Source organism: Myotis nattereri (assembly GCF_964212035.1).
Source record: "Myotis nattereri genome assembly, chromosome: 1".
Classification (NCBI taxonomy): domain Eukaryota; kingdom Metazoa; phylum Chordata; class Mammalia; order Chiroptera; family Vespertilionidae; genus Myotis; species Myotis nattereri.
Window position 1 is genome coordinate 89,715,840 of NC_138075.1, and position 12,029 is coordinate 89,727,868.

Below are 12,029 nucleotides of genomic sequence, written 5' to 3' on the forward strand. Positions count from 1 at the left end.
ATATGCAAAATACAGTACGTTTAACTATAGTCACCATTCTGTACTTGACATCCCCATGAATTACTTATTTTTCTATATGTTTTTATTGATTTCAGAGAGAGGAAGGAAGAAAGAGAGAGTTAGAAACATCAGTGATGACAGAGGTCATCAATCAGCTGCCTCCTGCACATCTTCTATTAGGGATTGAGCCTGCAACCTGGGCATGTGTCCTGACCAGAAATTGAACCATGACCTCTTGGTTCATGGGGTCAATGCTCAGCCACTGAACCACACCAGCCAGGGCTGAATTACTTATTTCATAACTGGAAATTTGTACTTTCTAACCCCATTCACCCATTCTGTCATCCCTTACCTTCCTTCCTCTGGCTATCACCAATCTGCTCTTTGTTTCTATGAGTTTGTTTTTGTTGTTGTTATTGCTTTTAGATTCTGCATGTAAGTAAGATCATATGATATTTGTCTTTCTCTGTCTAATTTATTTCACTTAGCATAATGTTGTCACAAATGGCAAGTTTTCATTCTTTTTCTATGGCTGAATAATATTCCGTTGTGTACATATAGCATTTCTTTCTTTAATCTCTTATTTTTTGGCTTTTGTCTTCACTCTACAAGACATATTCTAAAATTAACTGTTCTTGGCTTGCAAACCACATATCTAATAAGGGGTTAATATCCAAAATATATAAGGAACTCATATACTTAATAGCAAAAAAAGAAATAACCAAGTTTAACCCGGCTGGGGTGACTCAGTGGTTGAGCATCATGCCAGGCACCAAAAGGTCACTGGTTTGATTCCTGGTAAGGCACATGTCTGGTTTGTGGGCTCAATCCCCAGTGGGAAAGTGCAGGAGGCAGCTGATTGATGTTTCTCTCTCATCAATGTTTCTATCTCTCTCCCTCTCCCTTCCTCTCTCTCTAAAACCAATAAAAATATTTTTTAAAAAGGAAAGAAAAGAAATAACCTAGTTTAAAAATGGACAGATTTCCGGTCAAAATGGAGGCATAGGTAAATGTGGTACTTACATCCTCCCACAACCACACCAGCATTCAACTAAAGTACAGAACAACCATCATTCAGAACTGCCTGAAAGCTGGCCGAATGGATGTCCTACAACTAGAGAAGTAAAGAAGAAAGCATGTTGAGACTAATAGAGGGGCGGAGGTGCCAGGAGATGTTAGGAGACCCAGACACATACAGGGGAGGAACTGGATTGTTTGACAGCAGGGCAGGAACTCGGGGGTGGCCTCCTACCAGATGGAGGTGCTCGCAGGGGTCATTGTTCCTATGCCGAGACCTCCCCTGTCCCAGGGCTGACAGGAAACCATATCTAAGTCCTCATAAACCTGGAGCACACTGTTTGCCCTACCCTGGTGTTTCCCTGAGATACTGCCCCATCTAATTTGCAGCCCCATCCAAGCTGTTTGCAGCAGCTTTTCCATATGAATTAACTATTTTTAACTATGTTTAATAAAATTGTACTGTAACAGTATATTTAAGTAGTCATATGTGGTAAAAGTTAGAAAATTTAGTAATTATAGGAAAAAAAAAGATTTCCCAAATGATTAATCCTAGAAGACTAGAGTGCAATGATCTGTTTTATTTGACAAAGATGTTAAATACTACTTCGAAGCTTTGCAAATTTAAAGACCATAAAAAAATGGACCTTAACTTTCTTCAACTTGTGCAAAGTTTGTTTGCTTGGCAGACCAGTGAACGGTAGGACATAGGAAGTAAGTGTAAGTTTAGTTCTGTTGTTTATGGGTTGCATGACTTCATTCTTGCTCACCCAGGTAACTTGGCAGACATGGTAACTTGGAATAGTTCTTGCAAAGCTGTTTGATGGCAGTGGGGTGGATAAGGAACTCTGAGGCCAAAGAACCTTTTTCTTTAAAGAAACTTTTTTTTTATTGATTTCAGAGAGGAAGGGAAAGGGAGAGAAAGATACAAACATCAATGATGAGAGAGAATCATTAATCAACTGCCTCTTGCATACTCCCTACTGGGAATTCATCCCATAACCTGAGCATGTGCCCTTGACTGGAATCGAACCCGGGATCCTTCAGTCCACAGGCTGACACTCTATCCACTGAGCAAAACAAGCTAGGGCAAGAATCTCTTTCCTGCACTTGGTGTGTTAACTAATTCTTCAAGCGCTCACTGTTGTTGCCCTCAGAACTTCGCAGTCAGTTGCTTTACTCTCTGCTGTAATGTGGACGCTGGGCCTGTGGGTTAGGGATTATCTCTTCTTTTCTCTGTGCCTGGTCATGACTATGAGGCAACAATACACTTTCGTGGCGTGAACTGGCACCTGACTCTTGTACCTTAGCAAGCCCAGAGCCTCATTCTTCTCTGCTCTGATATTCTTTGTGTGCAGCCCAAGAGGCCACCGCACTTCCCATCCATCCACTTTGCTTAGTACTGTGGTACTTGGGAATCAAGCTGTGGGAGTAACTTTCTGTCTGGCTTATGCCTGAAATGAAACAGGTGATGCTGGGCGTTTTAGAACATTTAGAATCTGAATCCACATCCTTCTTTTCTGTGTAGTATGCAATCCAGTTTATCTTCTTAGTCAAAATGGTGTTAACAACTTCACAATAAGTACTTTTTGAAAGCTTAGATCAAGGGCAATTCTGGCTTGCAATCAAATGGTATTTTTCAAAGCAGTCTTTATGGCCCCTTACTGATACGGTGTGCAAGAGATTAGATTGGTACTCTCAATATTCAGCTCAAAACAAACGTGGCAGAAGGAGAGTGTTTCTTCGCCTGTTACCAGTTGACAAACACTACAAATGTTGTCATCACAAACTGTTCCTCTTTATTCATAGTGCCTGTCCAGCTCAGCGCACCACTGCAGCCTTTCTGTGCATTGGGCTCCTGCAGTATGTCTTTATTTTAAATAAATAGCAGTTGGACATTGTTGTACAGCCCTGAGTGGTTGGGAAGTCTTATTATGAAAAATGACAGAGTAGAATAGAGTCTGTGTTTATAGCTACAGTGGATGAATCGAAGGAAGAAGATAGGATTGGATTAACATCATTAAAGCATCCCTAACAAAAGCAGAAAAGTTCAGACAGTTATAAAATTATGTTAGCCCAGGAAATTGGCTCAGAGGTTGAGCGTCGACCCATGAACCAAAAGTTCACTGGTTCAAATCCCAATCAGGACACATGCCTGGGTTGTGGGCTCAATCCCCAGTAGGGGGCATGCAGGAGGCAGCTGATCAATGTTTCTCTCTCATTGATGTTTATCTCTCTCTCCCTTTTGCTTCCTCTCTCTCTAAAGTCAATAAGAACATATTTTAAAATTATGTTAAGTTCAGACATAAAATTATATTAAGATAGACTTCAGCTATAAAGAAATGAAGCGGTTAACAAGTCCTCTCCTCAAAACACAGCTATGAGCCCTGACCGGTTTGGCTCAGTGGATAGAGCATCGGCCTGCAGACTGAAAGGTCCCAGGTTCGATTTCGGTCAAGGGCATGTGCCTTGGGTTGCGGGCACATCTCCAGTAGGAGGTGTGCAGGAGGCAGCTGATTGATGCTTCTCTCTCATTGATGTTTCTAACTCTCTATCCCTCTCCCTTCCTCTCTGTAAAAAATCAATAAAATATATTTTTTTAAAAAACACACCTATGAAACTGAACAAAGTTTTCAAAATCACTTATTTCAGGGTAATGAGAATCTATAGGGCTTAGCAAACAGCAAATTAAAAACTGTATATTTGTTAAGGATCGCTGAACAATGGAAGTCTTCAATTGAAGAATGGGTGTTCTGGCCTAGGGCTTCCTCCTTCTACATCCTAATTTGTTGGAGCTGTTGTCCTATTAGGGTGGTTGTTAGGAACTCAGTTCCTTTATCCTGCTCCACTACATCAATTGTTGGGTCTGAGTTATCCCTTTGCCAGGGACTGGACCTCCTTGGATATCTGGTATCAGAAGATAGAGAAGGCATGAGAAGTTGTGGGTATATAAGAAAGTCTTTATTGTAGAAGCCAGTGGCTATGTAGCCATTGCTAACAAGGGGCCATTAGACAAAACAGTTCTTCAAAGTTCTTCCCTTACAGTAGCCACACACCGGCTAGGTAACAATACATCTTTCTCACACAACAGCAGCAGCCTCTGTACCTACAGCAGCCTCACATAACAGCAGTTTAGCCTGATATAGGAGCAGCCCTCAGGCTCTACATAGCAGCCACACCTGAGCTGCCGGAGGGTCAGTAACAACTTTACACTACTTAGACAAGAGAGGCTTCTTTCCAAAAGAGTGACCTCAGTCTTTTGGGATATAGAAGGGCACGCTTGTGCAGTGTACATAAGCTGATTGCTGTGGCCTTGCTCTTGCACTTGTGTAAAGTCCTTGGACACCCTGAGTAAGATTCCCACGCTCAGAGTGGCCTTAAGCATCCGGTGTACTCTGAAGAGGGTACCCACAGCGGTGTTGGCTGTGAAAGCCAGTAGCTTTGCTGCAGCAAGAGGCTAACTTGATTTGGAGTAGTGGTTGGAAAACCCATACCCAGCAAATAGGAAATACCTGCAGCTCTTTTAGCTTTAGGTCTTGATTGGGGCTGAAGGCAGATAGGAGGACAATCCAGAAATTTAACAGAGATAAATCCCACCCCCCCAATTTTATTGAGATATAATTGACACACATCACTGTGTAAGTTTAAGGTGTATAGCATAATGGTTTGACTTACACGTATGTATTGTAAAATAATTACTGCAATAAATTTAGTTAGCATCTATCATCTCCAATAAAAAGAAAAGAAACAAATTTTCCTTATAATGAAAACTCTTAGGATTAACTCTTTTAACAACTTTTACATTTTATATAATAAAAGGCTAATATGAAAATTGACCAAACGGCAGAAAGACTGGTCGCTATGACATGCACTGACCACCAGGGGCAGACGCTCAATGCAGGAGCTCATGGCTGGTGAGCACAGCCACAGTGGTGGGAGCCTCTCCCACATCCGTGGCAGCACTAAGGATCTCTGACTGCTAGCTTAGGCCTGCTCCTTGTGGGGAGCAGGCCTAAGCCATCAGTTAGATATTCCCCGGGGGCTCCCGGACTGCAAGAAGGCGCAGGCTGGGATGAGGGACCTCCCCTCCGAGTACACGGATTTTGTGCACCGGGCCTCTAGTATATCATAAGCAGAAGTGTTAACTATAGTTGGCATGTTGTACATTATATTCCTCGTACTTATTTATCTTATAACTGGAAATTTATAACTTTTGACTACCTTCCTCCAAATCTCCCTCTCCCACCTCTGCCTCTCATAACCACAAATTTGATCTCTTTTTATGAGTTTTTTATTTTATTTAAAAAAATCTTTATTGTTGAAAGTATTACATAGGTCCTCCTATTCCCCCCCATTAACCTCCTCCAGCCTGCTCCCATCCTCCCGCCCCCGCCCCAGACCCTCACCACCCCATTGTCTGTGTCCACAGGTTATGCATATATGCATACAAGTTCATTGGTTGCTCTCTTCACATATAAGTGAGGTCACACAGCATTTGTCTTTTTTCTGACTTATTTCACTTAGCTTATGCCCTCATATACATGTTGTTGTAAATGGGAGATTTCCTCATTTAAAAAAGTTTTTTTATTGTTGATAGTGTTATAGATATCCATCATTCCCCCTTCTCCTTCTGCCCAGCCTCTACACCCCTCCTCTCCACCCCCCCAGCCTTTACCACTCTATTGTCTGTGTCCTATGGGCTATGCATATCTTATATAATAAAAGCCTAATATGCTGGTTGGCCGGTCAGCCATTCAACCAATCAAAGTGTAATATGCTAATGATATGCTAAGGCCACTCAACCACTCACTATGATGTGCACTGACCACCAGGGGGTAGACAGTCGACTGGTCGACCAGTTGCTATGACGTGCACTGACCACCAGGGGGAAGATGCTCCAACCAGTAGGTGAGCTTGCTGCTGGGGTCTGGCTGATCAGGACTGAGCCCTCCCGCGGTCCCTCTCCAACTGGCCAACCTCCCGTAACCCTCCCCAGCCCTGATCATGCACAGGTGGGGTCCCTCAGTCTGGCCTTCACCCTCTCACAATCTGGGACCCCTTGGGGAATGTCAGAGAGCCTGTTTCTGCCTGATCCCACAGGCCAGGCCTAGGGACCCCACTGGTGCACGAATCTGTGCACTAGGCCTCTAGTAAGTATATAAGTTCTTTGGTTTATATCTTCTGGCATTCCCCCTTCCCCATCCCAAGTTATGTCACTCTGTTCAATGTCTCCATGCGTTGGGACTTATTTTGTTGGTCAATTCATTTTGTTCATTAAATTCCACATATAAGTGAGGTCATATGATACTTGTCTTTCTCTGACTGGCTTATTTCACTTAGCATAATAGTCTCCAGGTCCCTCTATACTGTTTCAAAGGGTAAGAGGTCCTTCTTTTTTATAGCTGCATAGTATTCCATTGTGTAAATATACCGCAGCTTTTTTATCCACTCATCTACTGATGGGCATTTGGGCTGTTTCCAGATCTTAGCTATTGTAAATTGTGCTGCTATGAACATAGGGATGCATATATCCTTTCTGATTGGTGTTTCAGGTTTTTTAGGATATATTCCCAAAAGTGGGATCACTGGGTCAACTGGCAGTTACATTTTTAACTTTTTGACGGAACTCCATACTGTTTTCCGCAGTGACTGCACCAGTCTGCATTCCCACCAGCAGTAAACTGGTGTTCTCTTTTCTCCATTCTTTCCGGCACTTGGTGTTTGTTGGTGTATTATCAGAAAAGGGATGGATGGGGGGAAAGGGTACATCTACACATTGTGTACTCTCAACAGTTAAAAATGGTTAAGTAGTTCTCTTGTGTTGACATAGAAAACTAAGCTGTTGTCAATAAAAACTGCCAGGTAGCTTCTTAAATAATGCGACTTATATACATCTCAACCTCTCCCTCCACGGGGTGTGTGTGTGGGGGGGAGGGGGGGCTTGAAAGGTTCTAAAAGAAACAGAGGTTTATTCTAGGAACTGGGACTTCAGATATATTATACTTTGTTATTTTTTTGTACTTTTAGAATGGGGAAAGAACATGTGTCATTTTAAAAATCAGTAAAAGCTATTTTCATTAAAAGTGTAATTGCAACCATCACTTAAGAAAAATCCCAAAAGTGTTCATAGCATACACTACTTAATATACAAATTGCATAAATGAATATGCAACATAATAGTCAATGCCATCTTTTCGTCACCTAAGTAACAAAATAAAAAAAATTAAAATAAAATAAAAAAAAAAATGATTTCAGGAAGGGAAAGAGAGAGAGGGAGAAGAGCAGAGGAGAGGAGAGGGAGAAACATTAATTTGTTGCTACACTTATTCATACATTCATTGGTTGGTTATTGAATGTGCCTTGACTAGGGATCAAACCTGCACCCTTGGTGTATGGGATGATACTCCAACCAACTGAGCTACCTGGACAGAACACATAAGCATTCTGGTGCACGCTCAAGCACTTTTTCATGTGTTACTAAATTTCATGACCAGATAGCACAGGCTGTCTTGCCCCAAAGTACTCTGCCAAAGAGTTTGATTACTATGAAATGACATGCTATGACGTAGTAGCATCAGTTCTAGAGCTATCTGGCTGGGAAATCTAGGCAAGTTCCTTAGCCTTTCTGAATCTCAGCTTCCTCCTTTATAAAAATAATATCTGCACTGTTTACTTAAACAAAATTGTAAGGATCAAATTATCTAATTTGATGTGTTACCTAATTACCTAATGTATGTGAAAACATTTTCTAAACTCTAAAGTATAAGTGTTTACTCATGTTTATTAAGAAAGGAAACCTGCCTTTCATAGCCGAGAGGATGGATATTACCGCATTTAAAACGATGTCAAGCAGAGAACTTTGGAAGAAAGTTCCCAGTGAAATGGGAAGGGTAAGCCTTAACTCTAGAATTAGAATCAAACTTTAACTCTGGCATCTTTCTACTAAAAATGACAGGATAATATTTTTATGCTTTGAACCAAATAAAACCCAGAAGCAAGTGCTACATGGTGATAGGTGAGGGAAAGTGTAACCCAAGCCACTAGAAAGACTGATCCAAAATGAGAGTTTTCTCTCCCCGCTGGTCAGGCAGACATCTAATTACTCTTGTTTGATATAGATAATTCTATTGATTTTAATGTTAGATAACCCAAAATGAAGGTTTTGCATTTGCACAGAGTTATTTAGCTGGCATTAAGAATAAAATCCAGCCGAGACCGGTTTGGCTCAGTGGATAGAGCGTCGGCCTGCGGACTGAAAGGTCCCGGGTTCGATTCCGGTCGGGGGCATGTACCTGGGCTGCGGGCATATCCCCAGTGGGAGATGTGCAGGAGGCAGCTGGTCGATGTTTCTCTCTCATCGATGTTTCTAACTCTCTATCTCTCTCCCTTCCTCTCTGTAAAAAATCAATAAAATATATTTAAAAAAAAAAAAAAGAATAAAATCCAGTCAATAATAGTAATTTTTGTTTTACTGTGATTTGTTCCAGTTTCAATTAAGGAGTTGGCTATTTCATAGGCCCTTTCTTTATGTGAATGCTTTAAAGATAATCTCTCTCTAGTAGAGGGTTTAATGTGGAACTATTTTTCATCTTATATAATGTTTCAGACACAAAACCAGAACAAAAGAATCTTAAAGACAAGCTATGGGAATGTTGGGATAAGAAAGATGAACTGAAATGAGTCTCTTCCCCTTTAAATTGTGTCAATGCTCATTACTGCTTGCCTACTTCAACCCAATGAGGCATGAGAATACTCTCCCTTCCCTCTTGCTGTCCTTTGAGCAATGGGACAGTCAGGAGCCCTGGGTTCTGGACCCAGCTCTGGTCCTTAGGAGCTGAGCGACCTGATGGTGAAGGCTCATGCGGCAGAGGGCTGAGAGCTAGCATCCACTGATCCTTCACGCCAGGCATAGGGCTGCACTTTATCCACTTGCTTTTTATCCTCACTATTCTGTAAAGTAAATGGTATTGTCCCTTTTTAAACATTTTTTATTTTTATTTTAATATGTTTTTATTGACTTCAGAGAGGGAGAGGGAGAAAGAGATAAAAACATCAATGATGAGAGAGAATCATCGATCAACTGCCTCCTGCACGCCCGCCACTGGGCATAGAGCTGACAACCTGGGCATGTGCCCTGACCCGGGAACTGGCGACCTTTTGGTTCCTGGGTCGACGCTCAACTGCTGAGTCATGCTGGCCGGGCAGAACTGTCCCTTTTTCACAGATGAGGGAATTAAACTTGGGAGAGTTAAGTTAACTTGGCACAGGTTGCACAAAAGAGATCTACTTTGAAGACTAGATGAAATAATGTTTAAGAAAATGCTTTGACAATTGTAAAATGCTATACCGATTTAAACTATAATTGTTTTAGTTCTCAGGAAAGTAAAAATCTGTCTTTTCCAAGTGCTCTTTCTAGATGGGCACCCACCTATTTTGCATTCATATAGCAGCTGCTTCCATTTCCAAAAAGGGCAAGATGAGTATTTGCAAGGTTTTCTGTTGGTCCTACTGTCACAACCAGCAGAAACAAGTATTTTGCAAAGATGACAGTTCTGAGAGGAAAGCAAAAGGAAATCTACATTCCTCACTACTCTGTTAGGGTTTAATACAATTGCAGTGTGCTAATGAAGCAGTGAGTTTTATTGTATGCGTGGGAATCATTGGGCTCAGAATGGCCTTGCATCCTAATCGGTCCTTCGGGGAGGTCAGTCTGCTCCTATGACTTTACTGTCTTGTCTCTTTATTCACACAAGCAGTGCACACGCAGCCTATTTGTCAACTTCACAAGCACTCAGCTGTAAACATAAACGACTCTCAGATGATCCTGATAGCTGGTGTGTCCAGAGAGAGAAGACCGTTGCATCCAGCTGCCTCACTCTCAGAATGACTGGCAACTTCTTTAGAAGAGGCTGCAGCCCTTTCTCTCATACAAAGGTTATCAAAACGCCCACCGAGCAATTCTGTTTTCCCTGGGGGTTGTAACGACTGTTAGAACAATTAGCCTTCTTATGGTCATATGACACCAAACAGCAGGGAAAAAGAGGCAAAACCTCATTCCCATGTTCTAACTAGGACTATGTAGTTTGTTATCTCTTTTCTCAGCCCAATCTTACTAATGATATTTCTAGCCTGTTTTGCTTCTCAGGAGTCAGATGATCAAGTATAGCATTTTGCTTATTCTCATGATCCTGATGCATTACGACCCTCATTTATTTAGTTGGAAAGACTGAGGGAATTCTCAGCAGCCAAGTTAGAAAGCACCAGAAGCCTTGGTGTGAGAAATCTGATTACTTGATCCCCTCGCCCCATACTTACGCATGTCACATCGAGTGACCTCTTTTAGTATTGCAATTTTCTTTCTATATAAAAGAAGCTAGTTTTATGGATTTAAACAAGCTGAATGAAATATATCTCAGAGTTGTTTTGCTACGTTGCTGTGCCAATAACAGGTTTTTGCCAGTTAAAATTCTTTCTTTGTTTTTTCTTTTTCTTTTTCAAACTCTGTTTGGCCCTAGCCAGTTTGGCTCAGTGGATAGAGCGTCGGCCTGTGGACCTAAGGGTCCCGGGTTTGATTCCCATCAAAGGCACGTTTCTCAGTTGCAGGCTCATCCCTGGCCCGGGCCCTGGTAAGGGCTAGTGCAGGAGGCAAACAATCATTGTGTTTCTCTCACATCGATGTTTCTCTGTCTTTCCCTCTCTCTCCCACTCTCCCTAAAAAATCAACGGAAAAATATCCTCAGGAAAGGAGGATTAACAAAACAAAACAAAAAAACCACCACCACCACCAACAACAACAACAAAAACCAAAACACAGAGGTTAAAAAAACAACAACTCTGTTTGTTTGGAAGCAGTGGGGGCATTGACAACTGTGGACTTTTATAAGGGACTCTCTGGTCCAACGTTTGGGACTTGGAACTTACTTACTTTTTTTTCTTTTGATTAATTAAATCTTTATTGTTCAGATTATTACAGTAGTTCCTCTTTTTTCCCCCTATAACTCCCCTCCACCCAGTTCCCACCCCACCCTCCTCCCTCACTCCCCACACACTGTCCTCATCCATAGGTGCACAATTTTTGTCCAGTCTCTTCCCTCATCACCCTCACCCTTTCCCCCTCAAGAATAGCCAGTTCTCTCCCTTTCTATGCTCCTGATTCTATTATAATCACCAGTTCATTCTGTTCATCAGATTCTTTATTCACTTGATTTTTAAATTCACTTGTTGATAGATGTGTATTTGTTGTTCATAATTTGTATCTTTACCTTTTTCTTCTTCTTCCTCTTCTTAAAGGATACCTTTCAGCATTTCATATAATACTGGTTTGTGGTGATGAACCCCTTTAGCTTTTTCTTATCTGTGAAGCTCTTTATCTGACCTTCAATTCTGAATGATAGCTTTGCTGGGTAAAGTAATCTTGGTTGTAGGTTCTTGGCATTCATCACTTTGAATATTTCTTTTTTCTTTTTTTTTTTTTTTTCTGTTCATCGGATTATTTATTCACTTGATTCTTAGATTCACTTGTTGATAGATGCATATTTGTTGTTCATAATTTGTATCTTTACCTTTTTCTTCCTCTTCCTCTTCTTAAAGGATACCTTTCAGCATTTCATATAATCCTGGTTTGGTGGTGATGAACTCCTTTAGCTTTTCCTTATCTGTGAAGCTCTTTATCTGACCTTCAATTCTGAATGATAGCTTTGCTGGATAAAGTAATCTTGGTTGTAGGTTCTTGGTATTCATCACTTTGAATATTTCTTGCCACTCCCTTCTGGCCTGCAAAGTTTCTGTTGAGAAATCAGCTGACAGTCGTATGGGTATTCCCTTGTAGGTAACTGAGTTTCTTTCTCTTGCTGTTTTTAAGATTCTCTCTTTATCTTTTGCTCTTGGCATTTTAATTATGATGTGTCTTGGTGTGGTCCTCTTTGGATTCCTTTTGTTTGGGGTTCTCCGCGCTTCTTGGACCTGTAAGTCCATTTCTTTCACCAGGTGAGGGAAGTTTTCTGTCATTATTT

General features: G+C 41.3%; 1 pseudogene across 1 annotated transcript in view; it reads right to left on the bottom strand.

Annotated features, from left to right (window-relative positions):
• Positions 1–2,193: 2,193 nt before the first annotated feature.
• LOC308524097 (protein EURL homolog) overlaps positions 2,194–12,029 on the bottom strand; it is a 30,717-nt pseudogene continuing 20,881 nt past the window's right edge. The window contains exon 2 of the transcript in view: positions 2,194–2,806. The product of the transcript in view is annotated as a protein EURL homolog (transcript). The remainder of the gene's footprint in view (positions 2,807–12,029) is intronic.